The sequence below is a fragment of the Anas acuta genome, chromosome 1 (assembly GCF_963932015.1).
Source record: "Anas acuta chromosome 1, bAnaAcu1.1, whole genome shotgun sequence".
In the NCBI taxonomy this organism is placed as follows: Eukaryota; Metazoa; Chordata; class Aves; order Anseriformes; family Anatidae; genus Anas; species Anas acuta.
In genome coordinates, this window is record NC_088979.1 from 100,361,158 (window position 1) to 100,380,821 (window position 19,664).

At 37.7% G+C, this 19,664-nt stretch overlaps 1 long non-coding RNA gene across 1 annotated transcript in view; it reads right to left on the reverse strand.

The window, feature by feature from the left end:
* Nucleotides 1–247: 247 nt before the first annotated feature.
* LOC137860177 (uncharacterized) overlaps nucleotides 248–19,664 on the reverse strand; it is a 114,777-nt gene continuing 95,360 nt past the window's right edge. Inside the window, exon 2 of the long non-coding RNA XR_011098759.1 lies at nucleotides 248–740. This is a non-coding gene — a long non-coding RNA (uncharacterized lncRNA). The remainder of the gene's footprint in view (nucleotides 741–19,664) is intronic.

Genomic DNA, 19,664 nt, shown 5'->3' on the forward strand with positions numbered 1-19,664 from the left:
GGTAGAATCTGGCCTTTAATTTACCTCTGAAAGTTGCAGCATTTGAAATCTAGAATTATTTCAGCTGAAAAGCTCACTAAATCATTGTCGTGGTTCCGCTCGAGTGGGCAGCCGAGCTCCACCACAGCCGCTCTCTCACTCCCCCTCCTCAAAGAGGAATGGGGAGAAAATATGTGAAAGGGGCTCAAGGACTGAGATAAGGACGAGAAAATCACGCAATAATTAGTGTAACGGGCAAAACAGACTCAGCATAAGAAGATAGATAGTAAGATTTATTGCTCATTACTAACAAGCTAGAGAAGTGAGAAACAAAGGAAAGAAACCAAAAGCACCTTCCCCCCCATCCACCCTCTTCCACCTCCTCCCCCCGAGCGGCGCAGGGGAACGGGGGAATGGGGGTTATGGTCAGTCTACAGCACTTCTTCTCTGCCGCTCCTTCTCGGTCACTCTCGTCCCCTGTGCTGTGGGGTCCCACCCACGGGATGCAGTCCTTGACGAACTGATCCGGCGTGGGCTTCCCACAGGCAGCAGCTCTTCCAGAACTGCTCCAGATATGGGTCCGTACCACGGGGTCCATCCCTCAGGAGAAAACTGCTCCAACCTGGCTCCCCTACGGGCAGCAGCTCCTGCCAGATCACCTGCTCCTGCGTGGTCTCCTCTCCACGGGCTACAGGTCCGGCCCGGAATCTGCTCCGGCAGGGGTCTTCCACAGGCGGCAGCCTCCGTCGGTGCAGGGCCACCTGCTCCACCATGGTCTCCTCCACGGGCTGCAGCGTGAAACCCTGCTCCACCGTGGTACTCCATGGGCTGCAGGGGGACATCCTGCTTCACCATGGTCCTCACCACAGGCCGCAGGGGACTTCTGCTCCGGCGCCTGGAGCACCTCTCCCCCTCCTTCTACACTGACCTTGGCACCTGCAAGGCTGTTTCTCACTCCCTTGACTCTCCCAGCTGCTGTGTGGCGCAGCGTTTTTTTCCCTGTCTTAAATATGCTCTCACAGAGGCGCAAAACAACATCGCTTATTGGCTCAGATCTGGAAAACAACGGGGCCCTTCCCAAACATGGGGCGGCTTCTAGATCTTTCTCACAGAAACCACCCCTATGGCCCCCTGCTACCAAACCTTGCCACGTAAACCCACTACAATCATGTAAAAGAGCACAGAAAAACACTCACTTTTTTTTTTTTTTTTTTTTTTTTTCCATTTTAGACACGTTATCTCATTAAGTTACTAAACAATTATGATTATCAGAAGGCACAAGTACAGACATTTATTGACCCTTGATGCACATGCAGGACTGCAATAAGCCCATTAGAGTTGGCGAGATTTCTGGGTGTTTATAATGGGAGTAACATGCCCCAGTGGGTGGTGAAGGGGGAGCAAGGAACAGGAGCCTAAACTGCTTTGGATTGTAAACCAACAGCTTGAGTTCTATATAACGTTAAGTGAACATTTTGAAACAATTAATGTGTTAAAACACACAGACACACAAACACGTGTTTTTTCCCTGTTCTATATTCCATCTAGTCTATAATATCAGACTTTTTTTTTGTTTGTTTATTTCTGTTGGAAAAATCCCTTTTTTTTTGTATGAAGAAAATGTTGACAAACCATTTCTAAAATAGTCTCAGTTGTTTTCTTCTTTGCCAGATGTACAGAATTCTTTCTAGGCTGTTAACAGGGAACATAAACTTGAGAAAGGCAATGAGTCTTCCATGTAAAGTGTTGATGGTAGAAAGAGCTGGAGATTTAAGGGCATAAAGGATGTAAGAGTATTTTAAAATCTTCATCTCACCATTTTAAGACAAAAATGAGCTCTTAGCTAAGCACCGTTGGAGGACCCGACATTGAATTATAGTTGTGTTCATTCCACAGGCAGGCTGAAAGATTGGTTCACTGGCTGTGCAGAAAACTGAATTCACTTATGTCATATGCTCACCAAGTAATTGTATGTGTGTATGAATGTGTCATTACTTTTGTAAGGTCTTGTCTGAGTCTTTTCCAGGTGTTGTGATTGCCTGTAGAGACCTGAATGCATTTCTACATACAACACTGTTTATTATTTCATATTTACAGAGAGCATAAGTTTTAACCTAATATTTGCATTTTCTCCTTTCTCCATTTTCTGTGATCATTATTTGTTGTTGTGGTGCAAAGAACTGCAAAGAATTGCATTCATTTCCCATAACCTTTTTTTTCATCATAAAGTTAGACTTATTGTTTTGGAAGATTGATTTAAATTCTTTGTCCTGAATTACAATTATATATATATATATATATATATATATATATATATATATATAATATATATATATATATATGTATGATATATATATATATATGTATGTATGATATATATATATATGATTAGGTGATTAGGTCATTATTATATATACATTATTCTATTATTGTTTATATTATTATATTATTATTGTATACATATTATATATACATTATATGTACATTATTATTTTTTATATATATATATATGTATGTATATATGATTAGGTCAGATGTTGGACTCGATGATTATGAGGTCTCTTCCAACCTAGAAATTCTGTGATTCTGTGATATATATTTGTGTACTGTTAATTTGATCTTTCTCTGTTTTGTCCCTATCATCACAGACAGTTTCTTCCTATTTTTAAAGTTAATGAATGAACACAGTTTGGGGCTTTTTCTTTGTATACTTTCAGGACAATGGCCGAATAGCTGCAGAATTGCTTTCAGTGTCTTACTGCCCTATGTATCTTACTGCCCTTATCTCCCTATGTATGTCACATATTTCCTTTAAAGCAGCTGCCAGTTATACTTAACACATAATGTGCTCTTCCTATATTCTGTCTTCAGTGATTTTAAGTGATGTAGTACTTATGCGCTTATGATTACTTGGCCCTGTTTGTAATGCTGTGGTAGACATCTGACAGTTCTTAGTTTACCTTGCAGAGAGGGAACAGGTGTGTTTGCTTTCCAACACTGCCACTTTCTTTCCACCAGCTGATTTCAATGCTTTGCTGTGAAGAAATATATTGCTAATATTTTGCTAAATGAAGTATAATAAGGTCTTTCCAGCTTGTACAATGTGTAGCAACACATAAAAATTAGAGAGTGTTTACTTTTGGCTCACATTGTGATTACAAGCTGTTATATCATCATTTCCATGGCTATTTATTTATATATATATATTTTCATTTATCCTTTTAGGCCTTTCCACCATTAGCTGTCTTTTCTTGCCAGGTTAGGAAAATGCAACTGTGATAATTCTTTGCCTATTTCATTCAAGTCTGCCATTTTAAGTTTATGAAACCACTTAATACTATGAAAGTAAAATTTCTTCCACCAGAATAAATTAACCTGTATACATAACCCCAAGTCTCTGAGAAGTAGAGACTATAAAATGAGACATCCCTTTATGGCGATGTATTTGCAAGTTATAAGTATGTCCCCTAACTTACTTTTAGCTTTATCAGGTTTCTGAGTTTCATTTATTTATTATTTTTTGTATTTAAAAATCATGGGCAGTCTAAATCTCACCTTAACACCTCATTAAAATTATGTATTTCTTTCTATCAAAGGTACTGAGCATTACATTAATGTTATTATGCGTGATCTACACAGTCATAAATATCAATGACGACATAATTCTTCTACAAGACTACAGAGAAGCTCTGTGTGGATTATATATCACTAGTATTTTAAGCTCAGTTCAAATCAAAGGGAAAATACATCACTTCATTCTGTTACAGTTGCGTAGCATATGTATTTATTAGTATGTATGAATCTACTTAAGGAACTTCTGGAACAATTGCACTTTAACAAGGTATTTTAGGAAGGCTACATGAATGCTACTTTGAACTGACAAAAGCTGTTTGATCTCATAAATTACAATACATTCTCAGAAATGTATGTTTAGCTCTTAACTTAATGCACAGGCCTTGCTTATTTGGCGAGGAAATGGTGGGGCTTGCACGATGAATTAAAAAGCCAGAAAAGTGTCTCAAATAGCTGCTTGTCGCAACCTGATATCTGTGACTGCGGTTTGAATGATCTATGAGGAGAAGTGTCTGCAAAAACATCTGGTTTGTTTGTAATCTGAAGTGCAGCTATTATCTGTAAAGATACCTTTTCATCATTTTGCCTCTTGCTATAGAGAGTGAAAAATCTCGAGAGAGAGCAAAGAGTATGTAATAGTTGAGAATGTGACTTGGCCTTTCAGTGGCACTGATAACAACTAAGGTGAAGGTGGGTTTGATTATAACGCTCTGGATTCAATTAATCTACATCGCAAAACCCCACAGGCATTGACATCATTTACTTGGTAATCGACCTCTGTTCAGGAGAGGTCTAGAGCTGGATCACTGGCACTACTGAATCAGGTACTTTGCAAAATTTCTCTTGGGCTTATTAACCCATGTTTTTATTTAGCTCAGTGTTAGTGATCCTTCAAAAACAGTTTTTCAGTGTTTACAATGAGATATGCTTACTGTAAGAGGTGCTCCAGCATCACAGTGACAGCTCTGGTTCTATACAAGCTTACCGTGTTACCTGATATATTTAGTCCATCACCATGAGTAAGAAAAAAGCTGTCTTTCCATTTATTTTTGAAAATGTATATAACTGGTTTTAAAGTCAAATATTAAAGAAAGTTCATGTACCCAAGCTTGGACAGTCAGATATAATGCTGTTCTTCACCAACACATTTATTAAAAAAATCATTTTAATAACTGAGTGGATGTCTGAGTGGATGAGTTGAGTATTTGGCATCCAAAGATTAAGATGGCATTTCAAAAACCTCTCTGTTCTGCAGAATCTGTGCTGTGTTGGTCAGCTTTACATTCATAAAAACAAAACAGCAAACATAAGTTAATATTCTAATTAAAAGCAATTATCAATGTTCTAAGTTACACTAAGTCCACAGTGTGCTTTATGCATATTGGAATCTAACTATATGCATATTGGAATCTAACTATATGAAGGAATGTATAAGGAAGTTTCTCCAAATTTGAGATTTCTGTTTGGGAATTCTACTACAAAAGAAATCTGCTCTGAAGAAATGGCATACAGCTCTAAGGGTATGGATCCGTCCTTGTTAGTCCTTAGCTCAACAAAATAGAAAAGACACACTGGAAATCAGTTCAAATAAGGAAAGCTTATAGTTTTTCTTTCTTTCTTTTACTTTAAATCTGGTAATTATTAATAATTTTTAAAATTTATTTATTTTGCATTTTAGCAAGCTAAAAAATGTTCTATTCTCCATCTAAATCTTTCCTAGTAGCAATAGTGAGTTTAGGTTAATCTGGCAAATATTGATATCTTACTCCATGGGATATGATGGATATAACAAAAATGTGTAAAATCAATGAAAATACGCTTTTTACCCAACACAGCATTGATGATTGACAAGTTCTGCAGTTGTTGCTGTTTGTTGGTTTGTTTTTTTTTTTTTTTTTTTTTTTTTTTTTTTTCCTCATTAATCTGCAGGGGTCTCATTCAGAGAAGTAAACCATGAAAGCCAAGTCATGAGTCAGAATATTATGAGAATGCCAGGCAGAATTCTTGTGGCAGGAGCAGAGCAGTAGGAGATAACTTGGGGACTCAGGGCTTCGTGGCAGATATGCCTATCCATCTCCTTTAGTTCACTAACATTTCTGAACTCCTTAGCCATGTAATGTGTTCTCCCCAGACATCCCACAGTGGGTAAAATGTGCCTAGAGATTTTAAGTTTAATCACGAGACAGTTGGACAGTGAACTATAGTCTCTGACCAGGAACAGAGAAGACAAGCTGGTACAGGAACATTTTTGACTGCCACAGATTAATTTTCTCGAGCTTATCTGGGAGAGCCGTACCAACAAATTCCCAGAGGCATTCATTCAGGTGCTTAATGTCCTACTGACACTCACCTTTCCTTCTGCTAAGATTTCTTTTTTCTCTGTTGCTGTGCTTTGCCCTTATTGAGAAGTTCAATTACTTTGCCTCTAACCTTGACATTCTTTCAGTAGTAAATATCAAAATATCTGCCACTTAAGATGAAAAATAGGAAAGTGCAAACCTGTGAATGTAAATGAGTTTGTGAATTCCTAGAAAAGGATCCTATTTTAACCTTCTTTTTCCACTTCATAATATGTCATAGTATCATAGTATAATTGAACCTCTGATTGAAAGTCAATACTTCATAAAACTAAGAGACATAAGGTAATAATTAAAGTAATTAAGTAGGCAATTGATGCTGAACTCTTAAACTTTCTCAAAAAGAAAAGATGTAAAAGACAAACCTTGAAAAAGGAGGGTGCAGCAGAATTACTGGAAATGTTAAGGGTGCTATTAAAGGTTAGTGGACCTAAGAAAAGACAATAGACATGATTAAGCATACATTCAATTCTATGTTCATGTTGTTAAGTATACAGGAGGATTGTCTTCAGAAGAATTATTTATTGAAAATGTAAGGAATATGCTTCAACTCCCATGGCAAAACTTTTGTAGCAGCCCCTGATTGCCTTCTGTCCCACTCCTATTTAATTGTACATAGTCTCTTTTTCCTCCTTGCTTTGGATTTACAGAGACAGGGAGAATTGCGTTATCTTCAATGTGCCATCTACCTATTACTTTTGTACTGTATGCATTTGTTTAATGTAGCTGTGACCCATGAGGGCCTTTGGTTTAAAGTGTAAAAAGGCATGAACACAAATCAGGTCAAGCAAATGAATGCAAATAATCTCTAATACAGAAATGTTCCATTGTAAATTAATATTAGCTTATCTTTACACTATATTGTAAAAGAAAGAAAAGAAATTAAAGGAAAGAAAGATAGGGTGGGATGTGACTACAGCACTTTGGCTGGAGGCTTGTAAGTGTCACTGATCGCATTTTAATTTTGAGATTTTTACGCATTCAGAATATTAAAACTTCTATTACAGTTTCAATTAAAAACTCATATGGAATACGTTATAGTAATAGTGTGCTCTCCAAAGAAATTAATGTATGCACATTCTGAGGAAATGGGAATGTTTTAAAATTATAAGATGGGAGGTTTGCTTAGAGAATTAGATACAAGAACATCTTCTGCAAACATCCTGGGAAAGTGCAGATTCTCCCATTACATTTTCAGTACTAACTTCTGTTTCTTGAATAATCTCTCTCTCATGGGCAATTATTCATTAACATTTAAGAGGGAAAAGCATGTGCTCAATGTCAAATAAACATCCAATCCCTTTGGAGAGGGAGCAGTACACACTGAACAAGTGGTAAATACTGATCTAGAAAAAGATGAGATCTGAGGAGAACTTGGGTGAGATTCTACATTTGCTGAAACCTTGGCAAGTTTTACCTGGATCCTAGAGGAATATTGAGTATTGTAGCTTATGTACTGAAATATCTTAGATGTGCTGCAGTGTCTATTCAGGTGTTTTTGACAAATTGGTTGCCAAATAAATTGATGAATTATTGGGAAGATAAATTGATGAATTATTGGGAAGATGTTTGACATGAACAGTGGTGTTTTTTTTCTTTTTTTTTTTTTTTTTTGTTTTTGTTTTTATTTGTTTTTAATAGTAGGAGTAGCCAGTTGCAGCATTAATGATTCTGTTTAGGTTCTCTGCAGTTTAACATCTTCCAAACAAACTTTCTTCTGTCACTTCCAGTTTGTTCAGATCACATCCAGCAGAATTAGAGAAATTATTTATTCTATGTGGAAAAAATAATTGCATGTTTTCAAACACCATCCTTGTCCATAACTGGACAAACTCAAAACTTTCTTAACATTTAAGACAAAAGGAAAGACCTAGAATAAGAAGTACCTTGTTTGAGTCTCTACATTTTTGTGTGAGAAATGAAGGCTAGAGTCCTGGTGTTCTCTTAAATCCAAGGTAACTTAAAACACCAGGCTACTATCTGTACTGGGTGGTGCTACCGTTCTCAGAAGGTGCTTGGTTTGGGCATACATAACTGTTGAAATGAATAGTTTTTTCCTGTGATTGGCCTGGGCCTCTGCTTCAGCCACTTGTGTCCCACCTTTATGGCTTTGTAAGTCCACTCCTGAGACTGATGTAGGCCTGTGCTACCATGTGAATGGTGATGGCTTCAGACAGATTTAAAAGACATGTAACACCTGTTAAAGTTGCTTAGTGAGGCTGCCCAGGAGCATTTACAGCATGAAGATTTCAACTGTCAGCACTCCCCAAGGCATAGCAAATGCTTGAGATCTCCTAAACCAAAGACTTGAAACCCACAGTGAGGCAGATTTGTAGCTAGAAAGTTTGACATGACAGATACCTTTCTAGCAATGTTGCTCCCCATGGGGAGAGCATAGCAGTTCACTGTGTTTGAGGGGATGCAGACAGACATGCTCTGAGAAGATATAGTGAAATAAACTACTGGAGACATTCTGTCTGGTCGTGACATGAAAGTCACGAAGCTAGCAAGCTAAACCAGAATCACCTATTAGGAATCTATTGGCATAAGCTTTATTTCAAGTGGGCTAAGCTTTCACTATATGCGAGAATTCAGTTTTCCTTAAGGGCCAGACTGGTAACCAAGCAGTAGAGAGGAGATAAGTTGGAGGCAGAAAAACCGTGTCAGGCATTTGTGAAAATAGTAGCCATTCTTCTTGTGACTCAGGTTTGAACAGAGGCTCTTCAGTGAACACCATCACACTCCACGGCAACCATTTCCATCCTTTCCTGTTATGACTGCTACTTTCATCAGCTCTGCAATCTGAAATACTAACAGAAACCATTGAATTTCTGTCAGGCTGGTGACTCCACTTGCCACTACTATGACCTTCAGCTTGGGAAGTGCTGCCCTACAACTTGAACTGAGAGCCTGGTTCTATAGCTGGGACTTGTAAAACACTTCTGATCTCTGTAAATGTGTAAATGTCTTTGAGAAGTCCATTGTTTTCTCTACATGCTAAGGATGCAAAAGGGAGAAAGCAACAAAACACCTGGACAGAGAGGAGATCACCAGGGAGCAGAGAGAGTTGGGCTGTTCCCCAGGGATATAAGCTGGGGTGACCCAGGGCAGGCTGGGCCCTGGAAGGAGAGGGCAGGGCCCAGCTCTATGTTGGGTGGCAGAGAGGATGGTGACAGGTATGTAAACCCAGACACAGTGAGGGGGCAGTAGGCTATGCTGCTGACAAAGCTGGAGGTGATATGGGGCTCCTGGGCCTTGGCTGGAGGGGTGTAAGACTGGTACTGAGGGCAAGGCAAGGCAGCCTGCACCTGTAGGCCCTGCCTGCTCCCAGGGCAGGGCTGAAAGCTGCCCCTGCAGCTCCGCAGTGCCCCCAGAGCTGCATGCCCCACAGGGGTGGTCTGGAGCTGTCAGCCCCTTTCCCCTGGGGCACTCACGGGACACTGGAGAAACCCAGTTCAGTCCCCCAAAGGCCAAGGGCAGCACGGCTGCCCCCAGGGCATGGCACGGCCTTGACCCTGCCCCCAGTCATGGCAAATATACCTATTTACTGGGCTGTAAGAGTCCTCTGTAGAAATTACTAGCATTGAGATTTTGTACCTTCACTTGAAAGATCACTAATGCACAAGAGTAAGAATTGCGTGAATGTCCTGGATGTCTGTGTAAGTGTAATGACTTGTCTTCCTGGAAAGTAAAAGACAAAACCAAAAAACTTCAATTCCAGGAAGTCTAGCCTTTTGCAGTGTGGAAAGCAAATTTACTTGTGTTAAGACTTCATATATATATATATATATATATATATATATATATTATAAAATATATCTTAACTTTCAGTAAGGGAGAAAATGGATATTTCTGGTACTATAATTTAATTTCTGGTACTATAAGAATTGGAATTAAAAAAAAAGCAACTTTGAAATTCATGTGAGGTCTTTGTGGAGAGGAGAAAAAATTAATCAATTTGTGAAAGAGACAGCATGTGAGGGAGATCCTATTTATAGAACTTCTGTTAATACAAGTTCATAAAATGTTAGGAGGAAATCATTGGGATTTATTAATTTCTATTAATTTCACCATTCTGTAGAGATACCTTTAGGACACAGTAGATTTCACACAGTTTCAAATCAGTCAGTGGGACAGAGAAGCTTTCCTGGCTCTTGTTATAGCTGTCCCACTTACTGTTGAAGGTATTTGAAATGTAGTTTGGGTTAAGAGAACAGAGAAGTGGATGCGTTGCCTGAGGCTTCAGTTATCGCTAACAAGAAACTAAATTTATAAAGGCAATCACTTGTATTTCATGAGATTGTTTTTCTATCCTAACCTTAATAGTAAAATGAGGACTGGAGGGCTTAACCTGAGTAGAAGATAGTTATAGCTATAAACTGTGGAATTAGTAGGGAATTATTCTGAAGTCAATTGTATGTGTCATGGATTTGACAAGTGATAAAACAGAAATCAATATACTATGATAAAGGAACTGCAAAGAATAGATAATTTTAACGAAAATCAGTCACCACCAAACCTGATGCCACTGACTGGGGGTAGCACACATACCCAGTTAAGGCATTTATCATAACAATGTGCTTATATAAAGTCAGTTACACAAAATGAATCACTATGCCTGAGATGAGTAAGAAAAAGATGGCACAGATTATAGAAATGCATGTACATATGTAAGATATTGTAAGAAATAATATTAATATACATTTGGTAATTGATACTTTTGATGAGGGAAAAGATTATCTTAACAGAAATATAACTATATCCAGAAGTAGTTAAACATGCAGCATGTCTTATTTTCTGCTTTAACATGGCATTTGTTTAAAAGTGACAATGGTGAGCTATAATTGCATAATCTATGAGATTTCCCAACATTTTAAACTCAATCTCATGCTGCTCTGTTTGTCCTTTTACTGTCCTCTAGAAGTAATCAGAAAGGAAGCTGGGTTACATACAGCTTCAATCACAGAATTGAAGGGGTTGGAAGGGACCTTGAAAGATCATCGGGTCCAACCTCCCTGCCAAAGCAGGTTCCTTAGAGCAGGCTGCCCAGGTAGGCGTCCAGATGTCTGGTATTGCTGATTGATTGATTAAACAACAGATTGAAGGAGTTTTGTTTATATTTATAATTGACTGTTGTAGGAACCTGTGAATACTAGTACTGACAAGTTAACTTGGTTGTTCCTAGTCCTGCAGACAAAAAGCTGGGCTGTAGAGTCCAGCAGTGTGCGTGTGTAGAGTAAGAAGACAGCAGAGGAGAGAAAGGCAAAGAGGACTTAGAGAAAAAGAAGGCAAAAAGTTTTTGTTTAGTCTCCTACCACTGAATTGTTTTTCCACTTTTCCTTGTGTTTGTTTCTGGGGTTAATTATTGCTGCTGTCACAAACTGTTTGAATTAGAAAGAATATATTTTAATTAAGCTGTAAAAAGACTACTCACTTGTGTCTTCACTAGCCTTTTCTTTAGCAGAATAATAGGGTATTTAATTAACACTCAGAACAGGTTGCATTCAGAGTTAGAAAAACTCCAGTGCTGAAGCCAGAATTACTGTTTATGAAAAATAGGGCCTATTATCCTGACAGGGTATATGTCAAAAATCCAAATTAGGTGATTTAAAACAACAGAATATTAGTAAGATCTAACTCTTTATGTTTATACTTATGCTGCCATTCTGTCAGCTGACTCCCCTTTTCTACTGCCACTGCAATTGTTCCTACTTTCTGTAAATATATATTTTAAATGCTGTTAGAAGAAATACTCATGATTCTTCCCTTTGCTGGCCTACTGTTCTGCTTTTTAGCCTTTCCCAATGATATTGCTGTTGCAGTTCCCTAGACCTACCTTACTCATTTGACAAAATAACAAAACCTGCAGTGCAAAAAAAGTCTTCACCTCTAATTCAAGATGAAAATCTCTCTGGAGTGTAAACAGCTAGTCTATATTGTGTCTCTTTTCTTTCTTCAGGCATGATATTTCTTGTCAGTTGATTGTCTCCCACAGAACAAAAATGAAGAAGCACCCACTTTAACCATCTTGAGACTGTACCTGGAGTTTGTTTTGGTGGTGTTACTTCAGATAGCAAAGACAGTGAGAGGTGTTCTATACTTCTTATTTTTCCCTGATGCAGACACAATATTGTGTTAGCAAATATGGTTTTGACTATAACAATAATAATTGAAAACCAAACAAAACTTATATTCTACTTTCTAACAATATTTAGCAAACTAACCCCCAATTTATCAGCTTATGTTTTTTTTCAAGTAGTAGCTGAAGGTAGTTTTCAAACGTGATGTGAAAAATTGAGTCTGGTATAGCTATGTTTTGGATTTTTCTTACTTATAATGTAAAAACCTTAGCCTTTTTTATTACTTAAGTTTCAACCTTTTAAATCTACTTAACCTTGAACAATAGAATTATACAAGCAATTAGGTAAATTCAGATATAATAAAAATGAATACAGCTCAGTTGTAATGAATGGATCTTACTTTGCATTTGATTGCTGTTTGTTTCAATCTGTAAATAAGCTAATTCTGTTTACATTTTTATTTCTAAAAGAAAGTATAATGAGTCAGATTTTCAAGACAGCTCAAAATCTCAGTCTGTCTGTGGACAGATAAAGTTCTTTAGAAAGTAGGCCAAAGCATTATGTGGAAATCTGACACTCACTGTTAAACCATGGCTGTATTAATCTCTGCATTATAATGTACCCTAACAGACTACGTTATTTTCGGGGACCCAACTGTTAGTTTTCACTATCTTCACCAGATTTGTACTTCTCAGAGGCAGTCCTGACCCGCTGATGGAAAGTGCTGTTTGTAAGGCATCTGTACTATATTTTCATTTCCTAAGATAGTAAGTTCCCCCAAATTATGTTAAAATGGAATAAGGCAGTCCTAAAAGTCAGATGGGAGCCTGTACTTTGTTTCTGAAATAATAAAGAATAGGATATGCATAAAATATGCCTTGAGGGTACCTGTTACTGTGTCTCTTAGTTCTTACTCATTTATTTGTTTCACATAGACCCCAAAATGTTTATCATTTAGCAACAGCTGTTTTTGCAGCTGGCCTGAAGGGTATATTAGTCCAAACTACTGGGTGGCATGAAGCATCTAAGACACACGAGTCTGATTCTACCTTAGTTGTCTGCCTTTTATGGAAGATATACTGTTTCTCTGAAAGGTTGGAGTGCCTTTTAGTCTTAAAGTATTATGCCAATAAGTACAGTACTGCTATTTACTTCTATTTGCATAAGTAGGTGGTTGTCATGAGATACAGGGAGTCTGTTTCATGAGTTGAAGTGTCAGCATGTCTGTGACTTAGGAGGGGTGGGAGGGCAGCAGGAGGAGGACATGGGTGGTGGTTTTGTATATTTCTAAATGATCCCTGCTCACTTTGCTTACTGATTTACATTGCTTTTTTTATTTAGCTGATTTAGACATATTGCTCCCCATAGCTGTTTGTCCTAATTTTTGTCATCTTATTCCTCATTCATCTATTCTAACAGTAATCCATTCATATTGAATTTTGACAGGCTGCTTGCGTGCTTAAAAACAGCAATACTTGGTGATACTTTGTGGCTCCCAAGTACTTTACACAGTATTAATTACATTATCATAGCTATTTTAACCCCTGAAATGAAGGCATTTATTTTCTCATTTGAGGTGTGGAGAACTGAGCCATGACTTATTTAAGCAACTGCCCAAATCTGACATAAATCCTTATAGCGGACTAGGGATTTATAATGAGATTGTCTTTCACCTCACTGATCTCATTGACTGTTCCAGGCTGTGTTTGCTGTCTTCCATATTTTCATGTGATTAATTTTCTTATCTTCCCCCTGGTCTTTTTCAAATACTTTTCTCTGGATTTCTGTATTTCTTTCAAAAGATGGAAAGTATTATTTGTAGAAGAGATTGAAGATATCTTTGTAAATTTTAAATGTCTTTCAATGCTCTGATAATAAAATTGGAGTGCTGGGCTTATAATTTCCATTTTTTTTGTTTTGTATTTAAACAAAAGTGAGATAGAAAATATCAGAAATAGATAACCATATAGCTTTGTTTGCTGTCTCTGATTTATTATTTTTAAGGTAGTATGACAAGCATCTGATTCAGCTATTTTTATTTCTTTTTCTATTTTTTCCCCTTATGTATTATTTTATTCCCCTTAGGAAGATATCACTTTGCTTTTCTGAGTGGAATATATATCCGATGAAGTTCAGTCTCTTTGTGATCTTTTTGTACTGAAGATTTTTTTTTTCTCTCTAGTAAGTATTTATGAAAAGCAGTTTGGTGAGGACATCCTTCTCCTCTTCTTCCTTTGGCCAGTTTAAAACTGATTTCTGAAAGTATTTATGCTATTCTGGTTTGATGACTCATTTATATTTGGATGCAATAGACAAACTGTCTTGTTGACTATGTTTAAGCTGGGGTTCCTTCAAGTTAATTCAAAGTCACGATGTACAGGAAGTGGATTAAACTATGGTTTGGTTTCTTTCTTTGTCTTCTCAGGTTCTTCAATTCTGGTTTTGATCTTCCCTTTTCTATGACAAGTACTGTGAAGTTTTTGTTTATTTTCTTGATTTTCTCTTTTAATGAAGTAGTGAAGAAGAGCTTCCCAGATTTCCTCGTGTTGATAATACCTAGAACAAATAGATACCTCATTAGGAATTGTAATCCAGTGGAGGACAAAAAAGCTGCAGAGCAATTCTGGATGCTGGTGCAAGTAAGGGAAGACAAGCAGTTTTTGCTGAAATGTGTCATCCATCTAGAAAAAATAGAGTAGGACAGTTCACTCACCAGGAACAACATGGCCACTTTGGTTTCAGTTAAAGTTATGTGAAGAAAGCATTGGAGAACGTTTGCTCTTTGCTTCTCTTCCCAGCTGACTTGTCCCAAGTTGCAGGAATAAGTTCTGCATTCATTACAGCTTTTGAATGATGAAACCCTCCTGCTATTCAGTTGGTGGGATGGTAGGCAGCTAGCCTACATAGTAGAAGGAGGAAGGGAAACCCTGGTGGGTTTCTGCCCTCTTTTTTCCCCCATTACCTCATTTGGAAAGACAAAGTTACATGTGTATTCAGAGAGTCATGAGTATGAACAAACTTTGTATAGACCCATGGAACAATAATTGTGATAAAGAGAAGCTTGTTTCCTTGAGGAAATAAAAGGAAGATGAAGGAAGACTTCAAGGAAGACTTTCAAGGGTGTAGAGCTAATTCTTTATCAGTGTGCAACACCAAGGTAAGAAAAAACGATAAAGGAGTAGCCCAGTTACTTCAGTGTCCAAAAGAACCAATCAAATCACATGGTGAGGCTGACAGACCACAGGGGTGTGTGTATCATCTGGTAGATAAATTTTGCCTGTCACTTTGGCTAAGAAATATTCTCTTTCCTTCTAATTTCACAAACCCCACACTCCTCCCCAGGATTCTTTAATTTTGGATTCCAATATTTATCTTGCCAGAAGATAACAATTTTCTCATTATTGTTTCTCACTTTAACACTCTTGCACCAGCCTGCGCATCTTCTGTAGGAGGAACACTTTCGTTTATTGCAGAGCATTTCCAGGACAAATGTGCTGGTGGGTGGATTCTGCAAAAGTGGTCCAGCGTCCTGCTATAAGAGGCATTATCTCTTTAGGAACAGAACATCTTAACATTATGTAGGGGTTTTGAACAATAAACCTTTGTTCAAATCAGACTGGTAAAGCCATGCAAAGAAAACATACTAAATTTACATTAAAATATATAAAGAAAAACAATCTTTTCTCTTCATAGTTAGCTTCGACAAAGTGCTTTGGGTAGTGGCTTTCACTAGAGTTCTTTTGTGCTGAAAGATGACATTGTATTTCTTGCTTAGAATCCTTTATTCTCCAAACTCTATTCTTCACCAGCTTACGCATGAGGTATTTTGTAACCTCAAGGGAATCCCTTGATAACTTAGGGACTTTCTCTGCTCTTTGAATATAAAAATGCTGTTTTTGGAATTTAGGTGCTCTGTTTGTCTTGATGGTTCCAGACATTCTGGCTATGAAACTAAAGGAGACCAGTGAAGAGAGTAGAACCTGTGCTCTTTGTTGTTGGCAGTGAAAAAAACAAACTGTCACAAACTGAGAAAATGTGAAGTTACATATATTTGCTCTAACTTGTAAATTGGTTTTGTTTCCTTTTATAGATAGCTTGTGTTATAGAATTTCTGGGGCAAAGGGCCTCTCTCATACACATTTTGATGCATGTGCTGTATTAAATTACTTTTTCTGTATGTAAACACTACATGATAGTAATAATTAGACTAGGCACATCTAAACTCCTAAAGTAAACAGTGAAATGCCTCTAGCAAAACAGCGAATATCCACACAGAGACCAATGACGGTGGTGTCCAAATCACTTAGTCTAGACCTTCTGCCTCCGTTTCACTTCCCACCTTGTCTTTGCTTAGGACTTTCTGATTTTCAGATATGTGGCTTTAAAGTATGTTAGCCCAACTGTCACAGGGAAAAGCTGCTCAGTTCACATAATTAAGCCAAATCAGGATTGAAGTGGTTTTATCGATTTACTAATGACATGCAATTAGCTGGCAATCAGTGACCTGTACCTTCAGGATCAATATGAAAACCATAACAGATAAACTGCAATGCCGTCTGCTTGCAAAGTGTTAATAATTAACACCTTTCTATAACTAATCCCAAGGAGTTTTCTTTCTCACAGAGACGAACACACACATCTATTTTGGGTGGTCCTGTGTGGAGCCAGGAGTTAGACTCAGTGTTCTTTGTGGTTCCCTTCCAACTTGGGATATTTTGTGATACACATACACAGACATGCACACACAACTGGAGGCATCCCCACCCCCCCAGCAAGGTGGATTACAGGCATACTTACCCTTTTGTGGACAGCAGGTTGCGTGGGTGAACCAGCTTTGTTTGTATCTGTGTTGCTGTCTGCAACCTGCTAATGCAAGGGCGCTGAAAAACACCCCTGGAATCTGCATGTGCACACCTGAGGTGTAGGTCCTACCTGTAGGTGTCATCCCAGATGTTGGTCCCACAACTGGAGTGCATGGGCATTGCATTCAGTGCCCAGCAGCCTGGCAGTGATGTCTGGCAGAGATCCCCAAGGTGTCTGTATGTGTTACTCTTTAATCTGGCTGATGTTCTCCCTATTCAGAGTGCTCAGCTTTGGGCAGACACTCTCCAGACAATTTTGGGTATTTGATTCATCCATGCTGTTGACCCTCATGCTCCTCCTGTCTTAGTAGCCACTGTTATCCAGACAATTTTGCCAAGAATGTGCTGTAAGAAAACTCTCCTGTTCAGCCTGCATGTCTAAAATTAATCTTTTTAATAACAGGTTTGTAAGAGATTAAAGGTTACCTTGCTTTTACAACTTGACTTTGTGTCTTCCGTGCTCTCAGAATATGAAATGTTATTGCAAATCACTTTTATATGTGCTCCAGCAACAGCCAATTTTCCAAGAAATCCTAACTTGTCAATTAAGATATTGTTTTAACAGTTGTATAATCTTTGCTTTTATGGACTAGATCACTAGCAGCCACTTACCAATGGAAGTTCTAATCACCCAATAGTTAAAATTTCAATTACAAAGCAATGAGCACTTTGAATTTTAGGGATCTATTTAAAAACCAAACCAACCAACCAACAAAACAACCACCTCTACCCCCACCCCCCAACTAATAAACAAAAATCCAACCAACAACAAGCAAATAAAGAAACAAACAAAACCACATGAGGTACAGACCCAACTGGCACTTTGGTACCAAATTCTGTTGAAAAATAGTGTACAATTTAAGAATATATCCTCCTTGTGACCATCGGTACCATGAGAAATTATAGGCAGTAGTTTTCAAGCCCCGATGGAAGCATCAAGGTAACAAAATCAAAATCAGTTTTGAGGAGAAAGCTAATGTACTCTGTGATGAATTCCAGTTTAGGACTGAAGAAGTTTCAGCTGTGATTTTAGACTTATTCTGAACATTTTAGGAGCATGGCTGTTTGTTCAAAAAGGGAGAGAACCTGTTGGTTACCAAATACTGGAAAGGATTTAGAGAAACGCTGGGATATATTTTTGCCAGGTAGTCCCTTTGCTGTACAGAACACATATTTTCTGATACTTACTCTCCTTCACTTCAGTTTAAAAAATCCTGTAACTCAGGTTTAGAGAAGCCTCAGTAATTAAGAGCTTCCAGGTGTTTCAAAGGCTATCAGAATTATTTTGTTGATTGCTATTTTGTAGAGATTAGCATTTTTTAATTAATTACTATCACTGTCTGAAATAATTTAATACAAATTCTTTTATTTTGTCTCCCATCTTCAGTCTGTCATCTGTGTCTGTCTGAGATGTTGTCTGGGTCTGTTTATGTTTATCCAGTTCCTTATGGGATTATTTTCTATTGTTTTCTTTTTTTTTTTTTTTTTTTTTTGAAGATGAGTTAAAGACTTTTATTATTATTTTTTTTTTTTAGTTTACAGGTTTACAGCTGGGATTTTATGTGGCATAAAACTCTGTAATAGCATCTGTGCATATCAACCCACCATATGGATGGGAGGGAAATAGCTTAATTTAGTGCATATGCGTGAAGTAAATGAAGACTTGACTATTGCTGGGCTACAAATCACTAAATACTATTGAGAATAGTAGATTGGGGAAGGGTTACAAGAAACCAAAGGGCAAGTATGATCTAAGTAGCATTATATTGTTTCTGCAAGATGTTTCTTCAGGGTTTATCCAAAACAGTGACTCAGCAAGCACATGTCTAGTCAGAGAATCATTAAAGGTTAAAGCTTGACCAGTATGAATGAAATGAGATTGACAGAAACTACAGCCCAGGGCTCAAACACTTACTTTTGTTCCAGTGAGACAAAGTATCAGCTTCACTGATTCAGCTAAGGGCACCAGTAGTCTGAAAGTGGTTTCACTGATAACATACAGCCAGAAGTCTAAATCTTGTGCAACTTCTTTTTAAAACTGCCCTTGACCATTATTGCTTTTAAAGTCCTTTCAGCTGTTACCACAATAGGTCAGCTTTGTGTCTAATATTGCTGACCTAAAAGACTTGTCTAAGGATAAGATGACTTTTACACAGATTTGTTTTGGAGAGACAGATACATGTAGTGTTAGAAGAAATACCTCCATCACCTCTGAGTTTTAACTAGTTTTACTTGTTAAAGTGCTAGAGGTGTTAAAAGAATTTTGTATTCATGGTTATTATATAGCTGTGAATAAAAACATGCATCACTGAAGAAGATAACTACTTCATACTGAGTTCAATTAACATCATTTGATGTGAAATTGTTAAGCCACTGCTGGTCTTTAGCAAAGATACAGCAAAAGTTGATGTCTAAGTAATCTGGTATCTCAAATAAGTAACAGGCTAGACAGTGCATGTGAGCAACCTGGCAGCTGATCTTGCTCAGGGCAGGGTAATGTGCAGGGAAGATGTTCATTTCTGTAGCTCACATTATGTCCAAATATTAGCCAAAAATGGCTTCCTGAGAAAAAGCCAATAAGGTTGTGTGAGATGGGAATGGCTACAGTTGTCTAGAAAAATTGCAAAGTACCATGTAGTTGAGGTCTGCTCATGGCATAAAATTCGTGTCTATCTCTCTTTTTTTTTTTTTTTTTTTTTTCACAGAACCTTCACTTGTGATATTAGTCTTACAAAGGGGACCAACAAAACTCAATCCTGTTGACTTTTGCATGCTAATTAGGTGAGTTGTTTTTTAAGGGTTTTGTTTAAAAC